The following is a 22,136-nucleotide window of genomic DNA, read 5'->3' as shown; positions in this document are numbered from 1 at the left end:
TAACATACAATACTATTATACTACTCACCGGAAAATGTTCAGCCAGTTAATTTTTCATAAAGTTAATTTAAAAAAAATCGAAGTTTGTATAATTTCGGCTAAGGACATTATTTTTTAACCAATTTTACCCGAATAATTCAGACCCGCGCTGCGTTGTCTTCATAAGTGAATCAGACCTTATTAAATTGTTCAGTTTGTCTGCTTTCTGACAACTACAAGATAGATTTTTTCTGCTTACTGGCCAGAAAATCCGTGAAATTGCTTATTGCTGTTGCTACATTTACCAATATCACATTTTCTTTGGACTCCTTATGTGCGTGTAATAATCAGCACCTCGTTAAATTCGGAGACGCTTTACCGAATTTAAGCCAAATAACTCTTATTCGGTCAATCCAAGGGTGGCTTCGGAAAATTGCGTAAATGAACTCAAAGCTGAAGTGGAAAAAAAAGAACTGAATTAAAAAAAAGCAAAAAAGACGATTGCATCCTGTTTTTTCTTCTTAAAAAGACTGAAATAACACCCTTTTACAAATCTGTGACCTTAGCATAAGCAAGACTGCTCGTACCACCGTGTCCTTTTTACTTATTCTGCCCAAAAAACCATATTTCAATATCTTGAACTGAAACCATTTTGCTTCAATTTGAAGGACTAGAAGTAGCCAATCAAAAATCAGCACCATCTCAAATGTTTTGTACACAATGTTAAATCCACTTATAAATAGGCCGATCTCACCAAAAATACAGTGCTGATTTAAATCACCCGGACAAAACGAACAATATTGTCCTAAAAGCGTTTTACTCAACTTGGGCGAAGATTGGACAAAAAAAGAAGAAGAGAACAACAGTTGCTAGCATTTTTACCAGAATTATCGGATCTTCTAACTTATTCCGCCCAAATTTCTTAGATTTCCAATTTGTTTTCGTCAATGTATAAATGCAGAGAAGAAAACACTGATCGCACTGATTGGTTTGGTTAATAAAATTGTGACCACTTTAGCCGATTTCTAACGAAGCTGAATTTTGAACAGATACGAAGTTGGTCATTTTTTTTCCTTGAGCTGTTTTTTTTCTGGTCTGCAATCTCTTCTGTTTTTTTTTCTGGTCCGCGCTGTGTTTGCGAAATAAACTTAAATAGTTAACAAAACATTCTACATTTTCGTCCAATTCAGCTCATTTATAAGCCGACTAAAATTGTGAATAGAACATTTTGAGACGGTGCTGAAATTTGATTGGCTAATTCTAGCCAATCAGATTCAAGTTGAAGCAAAAATTTTCAGTTCAAGATACTGAAAAAATGATTTTTGAGCGAAATAAGTAAAAAGATCCGATCAATTTATTTTGGTTAAAATCGGAACCAAAAACGTGCCCTAATAAAGAGATCATTTTGACTTTTTTAGTCTATCAAAAATTCACTTAAGCTACCTTAAACACAGATCACCAAATTTCTAGAAGAGTAACACCTCCGAAAATCTGTATAAAAAGAATATATTTTGCTTAATATCCAAAAAAGGTCAATTTACTACATTAAGTTTTCATTTTTCTGTAACTTTGTTGTGCTGTGTAAGAGGCTACTTCCGAAAAATTTTTTGTCATCAATTTAATTGGCAGTTTTAGCGTAATTCTTGATGGACTAAAAAAAATGACAAAATGACCCTTTATTGGTGTACAACTTTTGTTCCGATTTGAACTAACCAAACTGCTCCATAATAAACCTGGTAAATTGTCAGCAACATTTGTTTTCATCCTTTTTTGTGTTGTCTTCGACCAAATTTAAAAAAGCGTGTGAATTTTCCAAAGTTGTTTGTTGTGTTTGGTTATTTTAAATGAGCTTTCTTTAAAGTTTCTTGAGGTTCAGCAAAAGTTAGTTTTTGGTTTCGAATTTGAGGCTCAAGAAGATAAAACAACCGAGTGAAACAGAATTGAAAAATCTCTTTGCTGTTAACAACCATTTCTAGATGCTCTTTGCATTATCATGTTTACATCAAAAAACAGAACTGAAAAATCAGCTAAAATTGAGCTACATAATTTCGGTTTGTAGACATTAATTTTTTGAAGTATTAGAATATTGAGAGGAAACATAAAGAAAAATCTTTAGCGATGCTTGGCAAAACTAAATTTACTGAATAAAATCTTGAAAATGCAAAATCATGTGAATCAGTTTTGTGAGTTTCATGTCATAATCACTTTGCCCAGATTCCTCTTGCTTCACTGTGGTAGAAAAAAAGCAGACGTGGCAATTGCAACCGGGCAGGAAAAATGTTCCTTTTTTCAGACGCTCGATGATGTGTCGTTGCAAAAGCGTTATCGCAGGAGCATGTATAGGGGGAGGGTGTGAAGTATCTATGAATCAAGACTTTATTAGCTTACCATCCAACTGTACTGCTGCACAACCAACAAGTGATACAGATGCTATGACGCACTAATTAAATACCTGCCAAATGCGATGTAGCTTTGGGACGACCATTGCTCATTAGTTAGCATTGATGCGAACAAATCAGCCTTTGATAATTCAACTTATTTTTTAACTTCGTTTTTGTCTAAGTTTAACAAATAAGGCTAGAGTAGTTGGCATCATTTGAAATGCACCTATAATTTAATCATCGTTCCTTAGTTGTCTATAAAGGACTTGTCAAGTGAATTCTTTATAGGGCGCAGTCAACCGATGCGAATCTACGAAGACTGAAACTCTTTTGGAACCACTCAATAATCGTAACTCCCCTTGATTGAGAAAAATGGGCAGAAAATTTCCATCTCACAGTTATAGCAAAAGATTCCGTAGACATAGATGATATGATTAATTCACTAGAACGCGAATAATACACGTTCCTAAAATCGAACAGACTGCAGCGAGTGAAAATGCTACCCAGTGACAGAATAGAGAGGCGAGATATACAGCACAGTTAAACAGCTACACAGAAAAAGTAAAAAAAGAAGCAGGCAAGAAGACATTAATAAAATCAATGGAATACATATCGGAGACATCGATAAAAAAAACTTAAATCTCAGCTTTGTCTAACATTACGCAAAGAAAATCAACTTTGTATCGCTCATAAAAACCTCTAAAAAAGATCCTTGATAAAAACTTTACAGAAATTTGGCAGCTGCTTAAAACAGCTTTCGCAACGGGAAAAAACTTCACATACCAGCGTTTGGAAATTTTTATTTGAGGACAAAAAGGAGGCAAAAAAATAGAAAAATTTTAGCAATTCTGACGGAAATGGCAAAAAATGGTAGTTTAGGAGAACTAGAAGCAGAACTTTAGAGGGACATCTTTATTATAAACATGAGATACGTGGAGGTAAAGAAATAGCTCTGTATCTAATAGCTATTTCCCGAAAACGCGCTAGCCCACGTACTCGTTCACCAAAAGTGAACCCGAAATCACCAACAGTACGTAAAAACTCCAGCTGCTTATTTCTCGAGCAAAAACACAAGGATAAAAACGAACCGATCCGTAACATAGCAGAAACCCAGAGAAGCCAAAACTGTGGTCAGACATTCAAAAGGACATCTTTCTATATGACCAGTGAGAGCAAAAATATGCAATTACTGTAGACGAAAGGATCTTTTTGCAAAACTCTTTTTTAGGAGTGGAGAAAAAACACCACTAAAAACTATCATTGTCGACCAAGCAACCCTAAACACCGGAAGCGTAAGTCAACGCCAGAACACTACCACAGATCCTGAACATCTAGTTAACCTAGATGACTTTAGATAATTGGCAATTTCCGAAGAAATTGAAATTAGCAACATGCGAGACAGAGCAGAAGATGGTATTTGAAAAATATTTTCCCAGGAAGGCCAAGAAATAAAGAAAACACTCAAAGTATCTTTAGGAGACGTTAAAACATATGAGACTGAAAATCAGATTGACTCAGCTAGACAGGTATGATTTTTGAAAAAAAGGACCTTCTACACAAACCTAACGTCAAAGATCGCTTCCTGAAGTTAGAATCAGAGGATCAAACTGCTGATCGAGCGTACCAAGTGTTTGGTAGCATCATAAAAAGATAGAAAGAGTAGTCGTGAAGGTTAAATCAAATGGATGGGAGGCAAATGACCAGAGCCTATTCATAACCGTGGACCCGAAAAAAAATAATAGGAAACGACATTCTTCCTAATTTCGGCATGAAGGTGTCACAATTTCCAGCCCTTTTATCAAGACAAAACAGCTAAATTTGCCAAACCCAACCCTGCAGCAACGCAGAGCAGTACTAAAATCAGTTCGAATCGGACGAAACTACCAACCCAGTTGTCAAGAACGCCCAATAAAATGAGTTTAGAAAGCTTATTTCTGAAAAATTTCTAAGTATTACCACAAGAATAAGTAAATCAAAATGTTTTAAATTAAACACTTATTTTATGGAACTTTTCAAAACCTGTTCAGGTCGAAGGAAAACGAATCCCAGTACACTTATTTCCAATAGTAGAAAAAATGTGTTGAAGCAGCCCAATTGTTGTAACTGCCAAACGATACGGTTCAGTTAAGTTAGCTCTTGTCTCGAAGATACTAATTGAGCAAATCTACGGAAGCCGCTATCAAATTCGGAATTTGATTGAAACAACAGGAAAAGGTTAGCCGAAATAGTGCAAACTCAGTATGGTTCTCATCAATAACCTTTAGTATGCTTTTAGCCAGTCCCACTATCTTCTAAGGCAAGTTACCAGTCAAACTTTATTTTTGTGGTTGGAGATAAACCAAGCTCATACCGTTTCATAATTGGAATTTATGGAGGGGGCGACCCATTGTTATGGAGGGGGAAAATACCAAAGACCCATTGTTACCTAGATGATATAATAATAGCAGTAGTCGGAACAGCAGTAACCTCATTAAAACAATTTTAAAACACTAATTGATGAAGTCTTATCCATCAAATGGGAAAAGTGTTAATTCGAAACGCACAAAACCGAATGGGTGGGAATTAAAACAAACAACCTTGGAAACAAGATGATTCAAGGAAAATAGTAGATGACTAATGGGTCCAATAAACCAGTTGAACAATCTTATCATTAACTTAATGACACTCCTACGGCGGTTCAGAAACCTAATGCAGAAAAAGAAACATTTCCATCGGACGAAAAAACACCAAGAGGCCCTTGAAAACATTCAAACAGAAATTTCTAAAATAGGAATGAACCAGCACTTTCACGTAACAGAAGAAACTAGAGTTAGTTACGACGCTTCACACACGAGATTCGGGGCGTCAATCGAACAAAATCATAGAAGAGTTTGGAGAACGATAGCTTCCGCATCACGTTGATTAGTTGTAGCTCAGATAAAAAACAGCACAAATAAACAAGAATTGTTCCGCTTTAAGAACCGCTTCAAGAACTTGGACCGGTTCAAGAACTTTTTACTAGAGTCACTATTCAAAATCTTAACTGATCATGAAGCACTGATTGCTGCACTACGGAAGTTCGATATGTTAAAACCACCCATCAAAATTAACTAGGTGGGCTAATAAAAAAATTAATCGCATACGATTTTTCAGTCAAACATATTTCCAAGAAAGAATGAGGTTTGTGGATTATTTATCACGCCATCCCACAAGCAAACCAATAACAATTTCAGAATACGACAAAAAATGTGTCACAGTATCACCAGACAATATAGGGATGTTATTAGACTTTGATAAAGCAATGAGAAAACCTCAATTAAATAACTTCAGAGTACAGTTCTTTTCGTGCAACCTCCAAAGTGTGAAAGGATGCTGCAACCTGATTATTCAAAGTTAGGAGAAAAAACCACGTAAGAAATAAAAAAAAACAACTAATCCAATAAGCTGCCGGGCAGCTTCAAACTATTCAGGACCGTAAGAAAATCTATGTTTGTCAAAATTGTTGTCAAAGTCAACAGATTAGTGTTCTCCGGAACGCCAAACATCCAACAGTCGACTTTCCATTCAACGCTAATATATTCAAGTCTCTAAATAATCAAAGTTCGTCTCAAATGAAAAAATTGGACCTTACGGAAATCCCCACAGTAATTACTCGTTATACCCGACCTTTTCAAAAAAAACCGATTTTGCTCAATTGGAAATTATTATAAAGAATCTATCTTGACGAACATCTAGTTTCCACGGCCAGTAGAAGAACACCAATGTTACCCAGACTACACAAAGCCCATTCCGGCAAGTTTGCTATGAAGAGTTTATCCCTTCAATATGTGTGGGTGTCCAAGATTTACAGAGAAATACAGGTGCATGCGGGAAACTGTGGTGAGTCTGCTAAGGTTGGTAAAACTTTAAAAAACAAAACGACCTAGTTCACAAACCAAAAAATTGCCTCTCGTAGAAGTACCAAATGAACATATGGAATTAGATTTTGCTGGACCCTAACCATCCATTGTGCGGGAAACAAATCAATACATACTAATTTGCACGGACCGCTTTTCAAATTTTCCGTCAAGTCAACAACCTCAAGCGATTTGGCAAATATCAATGAATTTTTTACAAAACTAAAAAACGCTGCAGAGCAACCCACAAAAAATTCGAGCGGTTTAGTGGTCCGGATCTATAGCCAAGGAAGTAAAACAGATCTGTCAAGAAGATAATATTAACTTAATCTTTAGCCAAGTTGGAGACCACAGAGATACAGCTTCAGTAGAACGTCTCAATAGAACTATAAATGAAAAATTGTTAGTGATAGCTCGAAAAAAACTAGAACTATCTTTAAAAACGGCTATGCTAAAAATAATGAAATGTTTTAGAGCTGTTAAACAGCAATCAATAAACTGCACACCCTTCGAAGCCCATTCTGGAAGGACTGCAAACACTATTTGGCATAACCTAGTAAGTCTTTGACAGAACCTAGAAAATACCAGAAACGAGCAAAAGCTTCAAAAACAGTGTCGGGTAAGACATTTAATTCCAAAAAGCACAGGACCGAAAAAAAATGAATCCTTCTACAAAACACTTAAAGACAAAATTATAAGAGAATATGACCATACGGTAAATTTTAAAAAATGGAAAAACCTTACGTAAATGTGACTTAGTTTTAAAGACAGACAAAACATACAAGCCTAGAAGACCAGTGAGCCATAGAAAAAAACGACATTTCGTTAAGTTTTAAGCAACCAAGGGCCCGAGAGAACCGCATAGCAAAACTCCAGACCACGTCAAGCCGCCCGAAATAGACAAGCAAAACTTAAAGAATTGGATATCGCCCTCCGAAATGCTGACATGTATAGCTCAAGAGAGACGCTTCGTAGAAAAGAAGAGGAGGCACAGAGGGGCTAGACTTCGGGTACCTCTGGACCTTGAGAATACACAAGCAGAACCTGGCCGAAAGCATACCAGACTCACCACCTACCGATAGAGCTAAACAGAACTCTGTAGGATCGTCTCATGATGATTCAAGCGACTCATAGTTCCTTAACAAAATTCATGAATTTCTCTGGACATTGACACCTCAATCGTCTCCCGATAAAAAAGACGAGATCCCCAAATTGGAACCGCCAAAGGCTTCTATCACTATACCTACACTTCTAGCAATCTCCACCAGAGACGAATACCATGACAGTACAGCAAAGCAAACTCCCCTAAACCCACTGACCCGACAGCTACAGATACTAGCCCTGCTAATGCGACAATCAATTCTCCGATTAAAGAAGAGGAAGCCACCCACCCGGAACATAAGAGACTTGTCACTTTTAAGACGCCAATTCCGATCATTATAGGTTTGAATACCATGCCTCCTACTCAGGAACCCTGAGTAAGTTTCATTCAACAGCCGTAACACCTCCAAAACTTGAGGTAGTAAAGTCTGCGGTTCATCAAGACAAGCTCTGGGGAGCAGCTAAAAAGAAGGCTTCCTCAACAATGCATTCACCCCATCGGCCAAACACGCAGAGACAATTCGCAACAACACGAGACCAATGAGATCTCGACAACCGCCAAACCTCCTGGGTTAATGCATGTTCAAATGCCTGGTGGAAGGAGACTCGGACGCTTGTTCAGGCGATTTGGAGACCTCGATGATCGCTAATCCCAGAACAAACACATTAGAAGCAGTCACATCTGAAGAGCTATCTTGGTGTTCCGGACCCATACACTCTGTATCCCCTCCAGTACCACATTCAGCGAACGACCCCTCTACTCGCCCAGACGCCGCTATGATAACGACGTTTAGCTCATACGCAGCCACAGCTTCCCTCAGTCCTACCGACGCTCCATCTCAATTTCCCTAGAATTGCATATCCTTAAAGTAGTTCAAACACAGACAAATTTTGTCCATATGTGTTCATAGATTCAAACTGGAACATTGTTACAATGCTTTTATTCTGATTTTTTTGTAATTAGAGCTAGAGTGAGTGGTCTTTCTTAGGTTTTCTTAGCATTAAAAAAACTTACAATTTTGAAACTGTAATAGAATTAAACTTGACTTAGGATTAACAACTTTTTATCACTATTTAAATCACACGATTGTTTCTAGAACTCCAACCAAACAAGAGTAAAAAAAAAGAAACTGATATAAAAAAAAAATTTATAGTTTTTTTTTTATATATCTTACACACCCGGGTTGACCAAAAAGCTTATTCTACAACTTTCATATATGAAAAAATGCATATTATACAATTTCGTACAACTCCATAGATATAAAAAATGTTAACAAAACTCTAAGCATTTTTTTTATATGGAAATTGTGAGACAAGCATTTTTTCATAAACGAAAAAGTTGAGTTTTTTTAATTCATTCTCAAAATTTTTGGGATGTGTTCGTGACCGAGCACAAATGACTAAAACCATGGTTTCATGAAAACAAGAGTCATCAAAGGGTTGAGCCTCTGGCATTTACAATGAATGCATTGGAAACGACCTGAATTGTATGTGAGTTCTTTTCACAGATCGTATACTGAAAGCATCAAAAATTGAAATTTGGCAATTTTCATATATGGAAATGGTATGATAACCGTTTTTTCAAAAAAAAGAGACACAATTTAATTTCATCACCAGATGGTTTTATTTGGTTCAAATAGCCGCAGAATTCAGTTCGAATTTTTTTTCAATGATTATTTGAAATAATATGAAAACTGTATGATAAGCATTTTTTGCAACCATTTGATGTATGGAATTGTAAGACAAGCATTTTCGGTTTATGGACTTCAACCTGGGCAGACAATTATTCAGGTTTAATCAAGTTTTGAAATTTTTTGAGTTAAAAATCCGTGACACGGCGGAACTGGCTGCTTTTGGGGATGAAATGACTGTGTTCGTGGGGCGGAAATGACTGGAGCGGAAGTGACTGGGGCGGAAATGACTCAGAGCCGAACATTTCAGTTCTAGAAAGAAACTGTTTTTCTGAATTAGAGACATGCCGGTTTCCCAGATTAATTATGCGGGGTTGAATGAGGACGGAGTGGTATTTTCAGTGCTAGATAAAACGTTGACATGCCATTAGGACGACAAGACATCAAAACAACAAATAAGCCTTATTACATGTATCAGTGTGATCTTTTTTAGATTTTTTTTTAGCATTATAACACTTATAATTTTATATCTATAATTTATGTAAATATGACTTCAGCAGGATTAACAAGTTTTTTCAATATTTAAAGCACACGGTTGTTTCTAGAAATCCGACCGATTAAAGAGTAAAAAAATAGGAAATGATTTAAAAACTTTTTTAAAAGATTATTTTTATATCTTACACACACGGGTTGACCAAAAATGTTTATTCTACAAAATTCATATATGGAAAATCGCTTATCATACAGTTTTGTACATTTCATAGATATAGAAAATGGTAAGAAAATGCTAAGCATTTTTTTATATATGAAAATTGTGGGACAAGCATTTTTTCATCAACGAAAAAGTTGATTTTTTTTCTCAAAATTTTTGGAATGTCTTCCTGACCGAGTGGTTTACTCAAAACTAGAGTCACAATGAAATGATCGTTTGACATTTAAAGTGCATTCGAAACGACCTGAATTGTGTATGAGTTCTTCTCACAAATCATATACTGAAAGCATCAAACTTTTAATTTTTGGCAAGTTTCGTATATGAAAATTGTATGATAACCATTTTTTAAGAGAAAATAAGAGACACAAAATAATTTCATCACCAGACTGTTTTATTTGGTTCAAATAGCCGCAGAATTTAGTTCGAATCTTTTTTCAATGATTATTTGAAATTGTATGAAAACTGTATTATTAGGCTTTTTCCATATGTTTGATTTATGGAATTATACGATAAGCATTTTCGGTGTATCGAATTGTAAGATAAGCATTTTCGGTTTATGGAGGTCAACCTAGGCAGACAAACAATCCGTGACCAGTAACTTCCGCCCCAGTCATTTCCTCCCCAGACAATTCCACCCCAAAAACCCAATCATTTCCGCCCCCTCAATTCCGCCCCAAAAGCAGTCGTTTCCGCCTCAAATTGGTTCCCTTTATTTTGTTTTGATATAAATTATCAACCAGACTATTGTCCTTCTTTTTCGTTTTGATATGCATGAACAAATATGTGCATTTTTACGTGCATTGACATTGGGGCGGAAATGGTTGTGTTTGTGGGGCGGAAACATTTCAGTTCTAGAAAAAAAAACTGTTTTTCAGAATGAGTTTCCAGCTTTGAGACAAGCCCGTTTCTCAGATTAATTATGCGGAGTTGAAGGAGGAAGGAATGGTGTTTCTGGTGCTAGATAAAAGGTTGTTATTAGGATGTTAAGACATTAAGACGACATATAAGCGTTTTTACATGTAAAGTGTAAAGTTCGAATTTAAGCGGCTTAAATTTCTCAGAAAAATAATGCGGAAAAGTGCGAGTAGCGTCGTCTGAAATTCCCACCAAAAATCGTTTCCTCTTAACAACTGTTGTCTCATTGACCGTTTTTTAATTTTTGATAATAATAATTTAGTTTTAAACAAACTTCAGCTGTTCGTACGTTTTTTATTACAGCAGTTTATTAGAACAAGACGAAACCAAAAAAAGTCGAAACTTCATTACTGGTTTTGACCCATCCGCCCCCTAAAAGCGCATATATGTTTTCGTGGGGAGTCATGTGTGGCCTCATTCTTAAACCCTTTCAGTCGTGATTCAAGAACAGTGTCGACAAAAATTGGTCTGAAATTTTCCGTTTTTCATTTTCAATTTGATTAGAACCTGAGTTCGTACTCTAGCGCTCCTGCAATTTCTACTTGTTTTTAGCTAATATAACAATGCTTCAAATAAAACTTTTTTTGCTACTTGCACAGAAATCAATAAAATTTTGGAAATTGTCAAATCGATAAATCAATTTTTTTTTTGGAAATCGATAAAGCTTGTGACAAATCTCAAGGCTTTCTCCGAGATTCGATCACAATCTCATCTTTTGCAATTGAAATGCACAGTCAAATATTAAAAAAAATTTAAAAAAATTTTAAAAAATTTCAACTGTGCAAAAAACATTTAAAAAATACTGAAAAATAACATGTAAAAAACTGTGCAAAAAACATTTAAAAAATACTGAAGTGCAGTTCAATTGCAAAGATGAGATTGTAATAGTAGTAATAGCCAACCTGTAATAGTTTTCTCAAATAATCTAGTTTAGTTGAGTTTTCAGAAAATTTAAGATCTGGGCAAGATTTGTTGGAAGTTACTTGGATTTAGATTGGGTCAGCCTTCTTTTCTTGATTCATCTTTGGAGGGCTCATAAAAAAGACCAAAACACCATTTTTGACAAAAAAAACACAAAAAAAGAAACAGGTTTGTTTAGCTTGATCTAATTTTGACAGCCAACCTGTATTTTGCTATTCTGTCAGTACTAATCAGTTGCCCTGATACAGATATGGATAGCGAATATTAAAACAGATCAGTCTTTTGAGAAACACAACTGCAAATATTAATGTTTGAATTACTGGGGCGAGACCAAGCTAAACTTGGTTGGATTAATCTATAAAAGAAAGACTAGCGTCTGTTTCAATTCCGCAAGTCATAAACAACAAGGATTAAAACATGGACCGAATATGACCGAAAATAGGGTCACGGCTGGTCGGGTTTCAGTTTCCGCCCTTGAAAATAAACAGACTGATAGTTATTAATAAATCAAACAAATGTACTCTCGCTTCACTGGATGTTAGTGGTGCTATAGGTAAATAAGACGAAAGGGCATTAAGTCGACACGACATTTAACAGAGACTAACTATATTTAGACTCCTCTGATTGGCAACATCTGTCACAAAAAGCAAGCAGACAAAAAAATTATGTTTAAAATTTAATTGTCTTCAACTCCCCCCCCTGTCTGTTTGAATAATGTCGTCGTAAGAGGCGTCGTCTTAACATTTATGTGTCTTATTTGTCGGAAATCGATTTTGTAGTAAATGAGTTGGTTAAGCAGCAGACCGAATCAAATATCAAGAGATACGCCTTGAAAGGCGTGGGCAGGCAAAGCAGACTCATTCAGTAGAAGGTACCGCCTATTTATTAATGTTCGCTTATGTTTCCTATCATGTGTCTGCAATCTGCAACATGCACTGTCTGCAACTACAAATCTTGCACCCACCACACCACCATAACCACCACCACCTACTTGCTAATGTTCGCTTACGGTTCTTCACATGCTTTCTTATTATTGCCATTTCCATAACTTAGTTCACAACTTTTTACAATCTATTAAAACTTTTATTGCACATAAGCCCAAATTGAAATATTTCTCTCTTATGTAAAAAAAACAAGGATAGCGGGTGCACATTCAAAGAAAGCTGCAAAAAAAAATTTCTTATTCAAATTAGTGTCTTTTCTTGAGCTTTATGTGAAAAAAGAACTAAACATGAGCGTTAATGTAGGCGATATTGAAAGCACTTGGCTTCAAAAATTATTTAGAAACAAAAAAAACCTAATTTTTTTTCTTCTTTAGCACGAATGTTTTTTTTTGGAAAATTTTATTGGCAAGGAAGCGCTACAGGAAGCTTCTACACTAGTATTTTTTCAAGTAGATAAGCCGATTACGGAGATTTTGAACGGTGGCCCCGTTGAATTTTGAGTACTATAAACCTCAAATTTCAACTAGGCTAAACTATCCTAAGTGGTTTATCCTAGCTATGTATTTGTTTTTAAAAATTATTAGAACGAAATGATCACTTCGAACATAAACGTAGACTAAGTTGAAGTAATTTTTTTAAAATTAACATATGAATGCATTTGTATGCTGTGAACCACACTAAACTAGTTTTATTTTCAATAAAATTAAGCTTTCGTAGCCTAAATGACCCATTTCATATAACAAACGTTACTTACTCGATCGCTTTACTCGCTCGAAATTACTTCAAAACTCAAAAATATCAAACCGGTTTTTCTCATTGCTAGCAAATACTTCTCAAAAATTTGGAAAGGTCGTTTAAATCACAGTTGCAAAAGTTACTAAAAGCTAAACAAGACTGCTCGTATCAGGGCGAAGCCCTGAATGTTCCGACTGCCTTTTGAGGTTTATGGAGCAGTAATGACATTAAAAAATTCTATGAAATAAAACAAAATGAATTTTTTGTTTTTAAATTGAAATTTTTTATGAAAATCATCCCCCCACACGCCATTTAAAGTACAAAAGGATAGGTTTCGCTCCTTGTAACAAACCAATTATGTCAAATAAGCTTCTTTTTAGCAATTTGGACGATTTCTAAGACGGATTAACTCTCCGCTTACTCGTTAATAGCGCGAAATATCGCGCGTTAATTGTCCCAAATTGGCCAAAATGGCAATCTTTAAACCCCCGTAACTTTACGGAAAATGATCACAGGTAAAATTTCTTTTCAAATTTGAGCTCAGGACAACAATACCTTTCGAATGATATTAAAAAAATTCCGTCAAAAAAGGCTAGTTAAAAAGTCGAAATTTGTCTGAAAAAAACCCAACCCCGAGCACAAATATTCCGTTACTTTCGTATCGAAAGTCGGAACATTTACTAAACAAAAACAAAACACACCCCAATACCCTCTCAAACAAAAATCAGTACAAACAAGACTTCTCGTATCAATGCGAAACCCTGAACGCTTCGACTGCCCGAAACTTGAAAGCTTCTTGATTTGAAATTTTCTTTTAAAAGGGTCAAAACATTAAACTAAAATTTGAATTTTAAAATCTATATTTTTCATTTAATGCCCCTTCACAATAAAAGCAAACTGATTGCCTCAGTTCAATTTGCATTGCTTCATTTTGGCGCTGACGCTTCTGCAAAATAACTGCTTATTGAACATCCAAGTTTGAGTAATAGTTGTAAAAGTGGTCGCAAATTCAAACGATTATAATTTGGTTAAAATCACGGACAAAAATGCCCGGGCTGTCAAAAATCTTTGGGTTAAGAGTCAAAATTTGACCGCAGAAAACAAAACATCAACGCAAAATTATTCCGAAAAGTTTGCATGAAAGTTAATTTAAAAAATTTTTACAACTTTTCATCTTTTTTTAAAAATAGGACGTAAAAATACCTGAAACGCAAACAGCTAACATTTATATACCAAAAACAGAGTGAATTTTAATCCATAGCTGTTCCTTTTTTTGACATGTTTTGTCATCTATTCAACAATATTGGAATGAAAACAAACAAAAACTTTCATATGCCGGCTACAGAGAAGACAAGCAAAATAATATGAGAACGAGAAAAATTTTGAAGGTTCGATCTTCATATCTATGTATGGCTAAAAGTAAGTTTATGTCAAAGACTTTTTTGTCAATTTGATTTGTTTTTTTTTTTCCAAAATAATCACTTCGTATCTAAATTTGTTTTCACAAACAAGACAAGGTTAATATGAGGCAGCTACGAGGATATTGAACGGTGGTTCCGTTGTTTTTTTGAGTACAAAAAACTTCAAACTTCAAGTAGGCTAAACTACCGTAAGTGGCTTATCCTAGCTTTGTATTTGTTTTCAAAATGTATATGAACAAAATGAATTCTTCGAACAAAAACTTGAACTAAATTGAAGTAATTTTGTTAAACTAACGTATGAATGCATTTGTTTGCTATGAATCACCAAAATGAAAGTCAAAACTAAAATCACTAAAATCAAAACCAACAAACTTGTGAGAAAAACACATCAACATTGAAAACCAATCAATGATTTGAGGACGGGAGAGCTTGTTTGGATGATCCGCTCAACTATTCAAAGTAGCAAAAAAGAAATAGAAGTAAAAATTGAGTTAAGAGCAGAACTTCACCATATGAGTTTTCGACACAGCGTTTTTTTGGGTACACTGCCTTTTCAAACATCATCTCTCTCTTTTGCCTAAATCGTAATTAAAAAACGCTAAAACTTAGTTATCTGGTAAGCTTAAGCAGTGTTAATTTGAAACATTCAGACAAAGAAATGAGAAACTTGAACGCTTTTTTCTCAATTTAACATTAAGCACAAAAAATTGGCTCAAAAATGTATCAGATGCAAGATGATAGCAATTTATTTGCAAGATTATTTCAATTTTTAATCTGATAGAGCTATGCGCAACAGTTGTTTTATTCCTTTTTGTCTAATGTCAACACAAGAAAAAACGAGTTTTAACATTTTAATTTTTATTCGCTTCATCCGAATTGTTGAAATAATCCCTGCAGTTTCTGTCAAAATTGTTAATAAACAAAGTTTTTAAACTGAGTTCTGACATTTGAAATAGCGTTTTAAACTGTTTAAAGAACATTGCAGAGCAACTGCTCTTTAAAAAAAAATCTAACCATATTTTCAGTCTAAAAATTAAGAAAAAACCCATTCATTTGAATATACACATCTAACAAACACTTCAAAACCTCTCAAACGCTTTCCAGTTTTTTTGCATGAGCAAACAACCCACAAAAAACAGCAGCAGTATAAAGAAAAATTCTTCAGACTTCCAGGGCAAAAATCTGCTTAGGGTTATTTGTTCGCAATACTTAATTGAAGTTAGTGCTCGATCGCCAGAGCAACTGGTAACAATAAAATACGTAGCAAAAATGGAGAGCTTAATTAAATGTCATAATATAGTTTTTCAGACCAAAAATATGTCTCGAAACACTTTACAAAATACAAAGTTTTTGGGACGCAAAAATTTTGAAGCCGACATGCTGCTTGTTTCAAATTTTTGTAACTTTTCATTTTTTGGGAAAACAAACTTGCTAGTATTAATTCTTCCATTGAAATTCAAGTCTCACTGTCCACGAAACCTCGAGATTGCATAAAACTTTTTTTTTCCCGAGATCGAAAATTCTCGTTTCAGTTACGTTTGTCTGTTCACGTACTAGCTCTCTATATGCTCCCTTTAAGTTTTTTTTTACTGCTATCTCTACATTGGAAAAACTATACATGTGCAAACGCTACCTTATCAGTCAGAATTCATACCTCAAGATTGTCTGAAACCTCGAAATTGCAATTTTTTTGCCATTAAAAATAATTAGAATTAATCAGTTCTGACAGACAAATTTGTATGAATTAAAAGAGCAGTTGGCCGTTTGTAGAATAATATAATCGATGGCAAAAAATCGAAACCGACAGAACTGATTAAAATGAGCAATCTTCAAAATTGGAGCAATATAGAGAGTTGCAAAAAGTTCGGGCAGACAGAATTAATTAAAAAGAGCAATCGTATCATTTTGACGGATTTTTGCATGCAATTTCTTTTTTCATATAACCTTGAGACACAAAATCAAACTGAAAAATTAGATTTTGCAAGCAAAATTTTTCCAAAATAGGTATATTGCTCTTTTTAATTAATTTTGTCTGTCCGAACTTTTTGCTACTAATTATATTTGCTTGCAAATTGGAATTTTGATGTGACCTTGAGACATATTTTCTGCCTGAAATTCAGCAGTTGCATGCAAAAATGAGCTGAAATAGCTCGTTTGCTCTTTTCAATTTTTTCTGTTTGTTATAATTATAGTAATTATAGAGAGTTGCAAAAATCTCGGACAGACAAAAATAGTTAAAAAGAGCAAATGACCTTTTCAGACAATTTTTGCATGCAAAGCTAATTTTTCAGTCAGAAAGTATGTCTCAGTGTCACCTAAAAAATCAATTTTGCATGCAAAAAATGCTCGAAATTGGCAGATTGCTCTTTTTAATTATTTCGTTCTGTCCGAACTTTTTGCTACTAATTATATTTCAGACAAACTTTACAAGCAATTCCTTGCTTATCAGACCAAACTTTTGTCTCAAGGTTGTCTTACAAAACAAAATTGCCATCACGATTGCTCTTGTTAATTAAAATTGTTTGTCAAATTTTTGCAACTCTATACATAGAGAGTAGCAAAAAATTTATAGAGAGCTGCAAAAATTTAACAAACAATGTTAATTAAAAAGAGCAATCGTGATGGCAATTTTGGTTTGTAAGACAACCTTGAGACAAAAGTTTGGTCTGATAAGCAAGGACTTGCTTGTAAAGTTTTTCTGAAATATAATTAGTAGGAAAAAGTTCGGACAGACAGATTTAATTAAAATGAGCAATTAGGGCTTTTCGACGCTTTTTTGCATGCAAAATCTGAAGCCAGAAAACCTTGAAATTTTTGTCAGACCAAATTCGAAATGCAAGATCGTCGATTATCCGATGATTATGCAAGCCTAATTTTAAATACTGCGATGAACATCCAGCTTCACTATAAAATAGTCACCGAAAAAAACAGATTAGGCCGCCCAAAAAAAACAAATGGAAGTGAAGATGATCAAATCATTCAAAATTTGGAAACTAATCGCAGAAAAATATTAGCCACCTTGAGCAACAACTTTCCTGTTTCAAGGTTTAGTATTCAACGCTTCGGATGCAATTGCCCGCCGTGGTTATAAGTTTCGAGCGAAACTCTGCTTATGAACTTTCGACGTCATGTTTATTTCAGTTTTAATTTCCGTTGATGTCTAGACAGTTGCTCTTTTTAATTAATTCTGTCTGTCCGAACTTTTTTCAACTCTCTATAGATCAATGGCTGATTGTAATAAATTTTGTCTGTCCGAATTTTTAACGAATTTTATATTTCTACAAAATATAACATGCAAAGGTTAGTTTATCAGACCAAAGATGTGTCTCGAAGTTGTCTGAGAAAAAGAAAATGCATGCAAACTTCTATAAAAATAAAAAAAATGTTCTTTTTAATTAATTTTGTCTGTCCGAAATTTTTGCATTCCATCATATGACTAGTAGCAAAAAATTGGATGGGACAGAAATAATTTAAAAGTGCAATCAGCTAATTTTGAGCTTTTTTTGCATGCAAATTTGAGTTTTAGGTATCCTTGAGCCCATATTTACTGTCTGAAAAGTTCGATTTCTGAAAAAAGTCATTTGCTCTTTTTAATTAATCCTGTCTGCTTCAATTTTTTGCACCTTTCTTTATCTCAGGAAAATTTAGCATGCAAAAGCTAATTCTTCAGACAAAATTCAAGTCTGAAGGTTTTCAAAACATCCAAATTAAATTCCTAACTCTGTCAAAATGGAACGATTGCGATTTTCTCAGATCTGACAGCTCAATAATTTTGCCATTTTCTGCAAAAAGTTTGCTCTTTTAATGAATTTACACTGTTTCATACCCTGTGTTTTTCTTTTTTGAAACACTAAACACATTAGCGCTACTTTTTCAGCCAAAATTACTAGGATGTCATAAGGATAACTGAAACCTCAAAAATGCATGCCAACCTTCGTCTCAAAATGGAACGATTGCCCTTTTAAAATAAAGTCGTCTCATCCAATTTCTCTAGAAAGCGAGGAGAAAAATAATATCTTCGAGTTTGAATCTGTATGTTTATTGTACGCCAAGCGTTCAAATCTACAAACGTTTACAAACCTTTTTTGGTATGTGGTGATGCTTTAAAAAGTCATTTTGACAAATTTCAGAACGCACTATGTATTGTTACTTCAACTGACAAATTACCAAAATATGGATTGAAGAAAACAAGTAATCTTAAAAGTACGTTTTTTTTTCAAGCAAATTTATCTTATTCTTTTTGCGTCCTGGGGAAATTATACAAAAACTATAAAAGAGTTTTCGCGTTTTGAAAACCTTTGCTGCTGACAATTTGAAAATTTGAGGAAATTTTAGTCGGCAAAAAATAAAAGTTGGAATTATCAAGGCTGTGCGCGCTCTGATTCATGTAGTCTTGTTCGAATTTTCGATTAAATTATCAAAAAAAATAATGAGATTTAAAGAAATAATTATCCTTGTTTTTCCTTTGTACTTCTATACAAAACTTCTTCTATAAAAGCGAACTATTCTTCTTTACTTTACAATTTGCATGGTAGCAGTACGTTCAGGGGCGGATTTAGAGAGGCGGCGGGTTTTTGGTCAAACGAATTTTTTTGGTCAAAATTTTTTTGGTCAAAATTTTAGTGCTTGGGGAAGCTCGAAAAACCAATTTGACCGACCTAAAAAAAGAATTTTTTTTGGTCAAAATTTTAGTGCTTGGGGAAGCTCGAAAAACCAATTTGACTGACCTAAAAAAAGTCGACAAAAATTTTCGAATTTTTTTTAAAATCCGCCCCCTTCCCGCGAGAAAATCCTAGATCCGCCCCTGATTACGTTACCACTTTGTTTGGTAATAGTTTTTCTTTGGTTGAACTAAGCCGGCAATATTGGGAGTGGGGTCTACAGGTAGTTGAGTCCAAAAATTGGACATTTTTGAAATATGGGTATTTTTGTTCGAGGGTTTCATTAACTATATAACTGGAACTCATCTATTTTTTTTATGATGATTTTTTTCGAAAACACCAGATGCCAAATTTCTCAGATGCCAAAATTCCGACCAACCCTGTAAGATCTTGTCTGGTTTGACCAACAAGGCTCGAAAAAATTTTTCTCAACTAATTTAGATGAGAAATAAATAAAACCTTAGAGTGTCGCGTCCCAAAAGATCCTAGGCAAAACAAAACGAAACCAACTAAAATCGTTGTTTCGAAATTCAACCTATAACAACAAAAAAAGTCGATTTCAAGAAAAATAAAGCGACCTAAAAAGATTCTTGTCTGTATAAGCAAGAACTGAAATAGATAAAAATGAGGTTAATTGGAAACCGTTCAAAAAAACATTCAAAAGGAAACATTGGAAACATTCAAAAGTAAAAAACACGTTCATCAATTTTTCACTCATTTCAAATTTCCCAAATCGCTCGTAAGTTTACAAAAAGATTGTCCGAAAAAATTTCATACAGCAATTTGTATTCAGGACGTAAGAAACTATTTACTTGTCACAATGACATGTTTTATTAGTTTCAAACCTCACATTTTTTTGAATACGCTTTAAAAAATTGAAAATCATCAAAACAATTTTTTTTGGGAAACGGAAATTTCCGTAGGTGAGAAAAAAACGTCAATTCCGAAAATATGATTAGACTCCTGTAATGAAATGTCAAAAATCATATCTTAATGCCAAAATAACAAGTGACTTTCTAAAAGAAAAAAACGAATACAGTTTGTTTTTGAAATGAATCTTTAATTGATCTCCTACATAATTTAGAAGAATACATACACCGATACACCAAGAATTCAGGGTCCTGTGTATTAAGATTGTCTATAGTTGTCCATGTGTTAAGATGGGTTATAGATTCCCTATGTATTAAGATTGGTTATAGTTAGTCAGTGCGGTGTTCTTTAAAAAAAATAACTTTAAAATAAATCTATCGTGAATTCATCCCTCGAATTCCACAACTTCAGTCAGTCTACAAACACCAACAGGTTTTTTTTTCTCAGCCCTTCTCACCAAAAAAAAATTCGGTCATTTTCGTTACCACAGCCTTTTTCTCATCACTCCTTTTCAAAACAAAATATCATCTAGTTCTGCTGAAAACTATGCTCTTCAAAAACTCCAGTTAACTCAAATTTAGCAAAACTTCAGCTCAAAGTATTTGTTTTTCTTAAAATTGCACTAAAAATGGCCCAATTCAACCTGAAGAATTTCATGCAACAAATGTCTGGGTTATTCAATAAAATAATACAATCAACAGAGCAACCTAGAAGTCAAGACGGGGCTCAAACGCATACGGCTGTCAGCTTGCTCCTGCCCGGGCTAACGGACTCAAAAAAATTCATAGAGGGCCTGGATTTCAGCCGGTTGATTGTCAACGAAATTGAGGATGAATTGATGGCGGAAGCAGATGACGGAGAGACAACGAAGCCCGACAACGAGATGGATCTGGTTGAAAGTTGCTCGGCAGAGCAACTAAAGACGCTGTTGGGGGGAATGGCGGACGGAGTCTCGGCTGTATGCCCAGGAAGTGGACATCCCCATCCGCCGTAAACTTGCGGTCACGGAGTCTTCGGCGGTATGTATTTTTCTTAGTTGACTCCGACACCGTTTTTTTCTCAATCAATTTTTGTTTAGTTTTAGTTTACAAAGATGCAAAAAAGACTAGAGAGCTCTGTTCGAATGGGTTCGAGGAGGAGGAAAAGGAGAATGAGCCTGATTTCGTTCCGTCAACTGCGGACGATTTGAAAGGCCTTAATGTGAATCAAACACTCGCCTATCTTTATTGTACAAAGAACAAAGGGGCAAGTAACGATTTTTAGCAATGCGTTCTTGAAGGAATGTGTATATGTTCAGTACGCGATCGGGTTAAATCAGACGAAGAGGTGCAAAAAAGTTTATAAAAACCTCGTACGCATGAACAGGAAGATGTCAACTGATTCGCCTCTATCGACTGGTTGAGGAATTTCCTCTGCTTAAAAAAAGTAGATACTGGCTTCAAGTCTTCCGAGTTACTCAACAAGCTGCCGGTTATCAAAGCGGTTAGCGAAACCAAACCAAAAATATGGGTAGACTGCGTCACTTTGGTCGATAGCAGTGACGAGGAGAGCAGCAGAAGCGAAGATGAGGAGCAAGGAAAATCGAAAATATTCATAGAAAAACGCTTAATTTCAAAAGATTTTTATCGCAACATATTTATTTGCTTCAAGTTTGATACAAACTGTTTTGTATCGTCTTTTGAATCGAAGTTAATAAAGTTTTCTTTCCTTTTTTTGAATAAATACAATGAGCTATAATCAAACAATAAAACCCACAAACTGAACTAGTCTGTTTTTGAGTGAAAGGAGCAAATATTGGTTTTATCTGGCATGGAGTTTGTAAAGCAGCTCTATTGTAGATTGAGGGAAACCACACTTGAATCGGTCTATTGAAACTGTCATAAAATTTAGTAGTCCATGAGACTCACTAGTAGAAGCTAACCCAAACCAATGTTCGCCCAACATTCCTTAAGATTGCGCGTTGATAATAGCGAAACAGTTATTAAAAAGT

The 22,136-nt window shown here is 34.8% G+C and overlaps 2 protein-coding genes across 2 annotated transcripts in view; one reads left to right on the top strand and one right to left on the bottom strand.

The window, feature by feature from the left end:
* Positions 1 to 22,136, bottom strand: part of LOC134851199 (medium-chain specific acyl-CoA dehydrogenase, mitochondrial-like) — a 423,273-nt gene that overhangs the window by 336,540 nt on the left and 64,597 nt on the right. The window lies entirely within an intron of this gene.
* The window catches only part of LOC134851205 (probable small nuclear ribonucleoprotein Sm D1), a 107,116-nt gene continuing 85,156 nt past the window's right edge, over positions 177 to 22,136 (top strand). Inside the window, exon 1 of the mRNA XM_063867188.1 lies at positions 177 to 186. The gene's annotated coding sequence lies outside the window, so the exon portion shown is untranslated. The remainder of the gene's footprint in view (positions 187 to 22,136) is intronic.

This window comes from Symsagittifera roscoffensis, chromosome 1 (genome assembly GCF_963678635.1).
Source record: "Symsagittifera roscoffensis chromosome 1, txSymRosc1.1, whole genome shotgun sequence".
NCBI lineage: Eukaryota > Metazoa > Xenacoelomorpha > Acoela > Convolutidae > Symsagittifera > Symsagittifera roscoffensis.
This window is presented reverse-complemented; position numbering and strand designations above follow the sequence as displayed.